General features: G+C 54.0%; 1 pseudogene; it reads left to right on the top strand.

Annotated features, from left to right (window-relative positions):
* Positions 1-975: 975 nt before the first annotated feature.
* On the top strand, positions 976-1,975 carry LOC121151011 (annotated as a pseudogene).
* Positions 1,976-3,384: the final 1,409 nt, after the last annotated feature.

Here is a 3,384-nt window from a genome sequence, read left to right as displayed (position 1 = left end):
ATCACAGCTCACCAGTGGCTGCTGGGTTTTCTGCTCCCTAAACACCGCTCAGCCGTTGTCCCCTCTTCCCTGTGTCCAGCAGTTCTCCAAGTACCTCCCTGTTGACTTCTGGCCCCTAACTTTTTCTGTAATCTGCTCTCTCTGTTTCTTATCCTATCTAATAATTTTCCGTCATCTCAAACATGCCTACACCCTTTGCCAACTAGTGAGATTTTCTAAATGTAAACTTAAAAATTTCTAGCCTCTTGTGCCCTAAGAACAATGTTTGTGCCTGATTAAATACAACTATTCTTTTTAAGATTTAGTTTCTTTTTATTGCAAAGTCAGGTATACAGAAAGGAGGAGAGACAGAGAGGAAGCTGTCCTATGATTCATTCCCTAAGTGACCCCGAAGGCTGGTGCTTGCCGAAACAGAGCCAGGAACCAGGAACTTCCTCCAGGTCTCCTACAGGGTCCCAAGGCTTTCCCAGGCCACAAGCAGGGAGCTGCATGGGAAGCAGGGCTCCTGGGATTAGAACCAGTGCTCAGAGGGTAGTGTATTAGCTTGTTCAAAAAAGTATCAGCAGTTGTAAAGGCAGAGAAGAGAGTGCAAAAGTGGGAAAGTAGTTTGCTGCCTCTTTAAGGGCTGAGAGAGCAAGAAGAGGCGAGAGAAAAATGCAGAAATAAGTTTGAGCCTGTGGCTTAAGCCTTTCCAAAAAAAAAAAATAATCACAACAGCAATAACAATAATAATAATCGCAGTTGGCGGCAGCGGCATCAGAGGAAAGCACTGCTTTTTTGATCCCACTTCCAGTTCGCTTCTCTTCTCTCTCTCTCTCTCTCTCTCTCTCTCTGCCACCTCTGTCCCCTTCCTTCCACCCCTCCCCAAACTGCTCTCCTCCACCTGGGCTCCTCTCGGAACCCCGTGATCCCCAATCACACCCACCTGCCCGCACTTCCCCTCCACCTCCTCTTCCTCCTGCTCCCCACGCCCAGCGGGCACCCCCGAGTTCCCTGCCGCGCTGAGGGTCTCCGGTCTCCAGCGGTCCGGGTCCACGCGTACAGCGCCCGCATGTACAACAGATGGAGACTGAGCTCAAGCCGTTGGGCCTGCAGCCGAATTTGGGGAACTGCTGCGGTGGCAATGCCACTGTGGCGGCAGTCAGCGGCAATGAAAAGGCCCATGAACGGCTTTGTGGTGTGGTCCCATTGGCAGTGTCGCAAGATGGCCCAGGAGAACCACAAGATGCACAACATTGAGATCAGCAGCCGCTGGGGCCCCGAGTGGAAACTTAGTCAGAGATGGCGAAGTGGCTGTTCATCGCCGAGGCCAGGCGCTACACGAGAAGGAGCACTTGGATTATAAATATCAGCGGCTGTGGCTGAAAACAAAGATGCACATGAAGAAGGATAAGTACACGCAACCTGACGGGCTGCTGGCCCCTGGCAGCACAACATGGTCAGCGGGATTGGGGTGCGCTGGCCTGGGCGCGGGCATGAACCAGCACCTGGACAGCTACACACACATGAACAGCTGCAGCAAAGGCAGCTACAAGGTGATGCAGGACCAGCTGGGCTGCCAGCAGCACCTGGGCCTCAATGCACATGGGGTGACTCAGATGCAGCCCATGCACTGCAATGACGTGAGCGAACTGTAGTCCAGCTCCTTGACCAGCTCGCAGACCTGCATGAAAGGCTATAGCATGTCCTATTCGCAGCATGGCACCCCCAGCATGGTCCTCGGCTCCATGGGCTCGGTGGTCAAGTCCAAGGCTAGCTCCAGCCCTCCACTCCCCACCCCATGGTTACCACTTCCTCCCACTCCAGGGCGCCCTGCCAGGCTGGGGACATTCAGAACACAATCAGCCTGTACCTCCCTGGTGCAGAGATGCCAGAGCCTGCCACCCCCAGCAGACTGCACCTGTCGCAGCACTACCAGAGTGGCTCAGTGCCCGGCACGGCCATTAACGGCACACTGCCCCACTTGCACATGTGAGGGGGGCCCTCCGGACAGCGAACTGGAGAAGGACTAGGGGCGGGAGGAGAGGTTGGGGGGGAGTGATAGTAGTGTGGTGAGTAGGGGAAAGACATTTTCAGAGGAAAAGGAAACAAACAAAAAACCCAGGAAATGGGAGGGATGCAAAAGTAGCAAGTGAGAAGGAAGCATGACCAAATAAAAAGAAAAAAACCCAGGCACATGCACATGCAACAAAAATCCTGGAATGTTGACAAAGAATATTTCATGGCTTCATGGCTCACAGCAAATGGCGGCTTCAGAGGATGGGCTTCACCCATTCCTTCTATGTTCAACGCAAAACATGTGATGCCAAAGAAAGAACTTTATAAAAGATGTAGAGATGCCAGTCTTCTTCTTTTTGGGGTGGGGACTATTTTTGTACAGAGAAAAAACCCAAGCGTATGTGGGCTGGGGAGGGCTGGGGGAATGGACCTTGCATAGATCTGAAAGAAAAGCAAACTGCGCACAGCTTTTTTATTTTTTTAATTGAAAGGTGGATATACAGAGAGGAGAGACAGAGAGGAAGATGTTCCGCCCGATGATTCACTCCCGAAGTGAGCACAATGGCTGGAGGTGAGTCAATCCTAAGCCAGAAGCCAGGGGCTCTTCCATGTCTCCCACAAGGGTGCAGGGTAGGCTGATGACCCCTGCACCTCTAGGCTTCTCGCTGCTCCAGGCCCAGGCCCACTCTGCCCAAGACACCAACACACCTGCCCCACTGCTCCACTTGCTGCTGTAGAACCAGGTGGGCACTACCAGCCACTCAGCACCTCCAACAGGCTGCTCATAGATCAAACAGCATGCGGACCTTGCCGTGCCAAGAAGCTCAGAGACCACTGCTGCAAGGACTGGCCAGTTCAGTTGGCATCCCCTGTGCCTCCGGCCCACCCGATGTCCACTCTGCTAACAATCCTACCCCCCTTGACCACGCCCCATGTTCCCAGCTTGCCTGCAAGCCACTCAGAGTTCAGGTGGGCCCAACTGGTGCTTCACGTGCCTCTAACCCAACCTCACCATTGCCCCCTACTGCTGATCTAGGGCCAGGCCTGTTCAGACAGCATTCATGGCCCTGAGCATGCACTCCATCTGCTCCAGGGACACATCATCCCAGCTGCCTAGGCCAGTGCAACCCTAAGTCCTAGCCTGAAAACCACTCAGCCCCACATGCTGCTTGGTCGGTATCCCCGTGTCCCCCAGTACCCACACCATGTGTTTCAGAGCCAATGGGTCATGGCAGTAAGCCCAGAGCCTAAGGCACCCACTGGCTGCTATTCCAGGGACAAGCTGGACAAGCCAGTGCACTGGGCACACCACCCCCCCCACCTGCCATCTGCTTCACAGCCAAGACATCCTGGCAGGTATCCCTGCTCCTACAGCCTGTAGTCCTC

Source organism: Ochotona curzoniae, unplaced genomic scaffold (genome assembly GCF_017591425.1).
Source record: "Ochotona curzoniae isolate NIBS_2020 unplaced genomic scaffold, NIBS_Ocur_1.0 contig_222, whole genome shotgun sequence".
Lineage (NCBI taxonomy): Eukaryota > Metazoa > Chordata > Mammalia > Lagomorpha > Ochotonidae > Ochotona > Ochotona curzoniae.
This window is presented reverse-complemented; position numbering and strand designations above follow the sequence as displayed.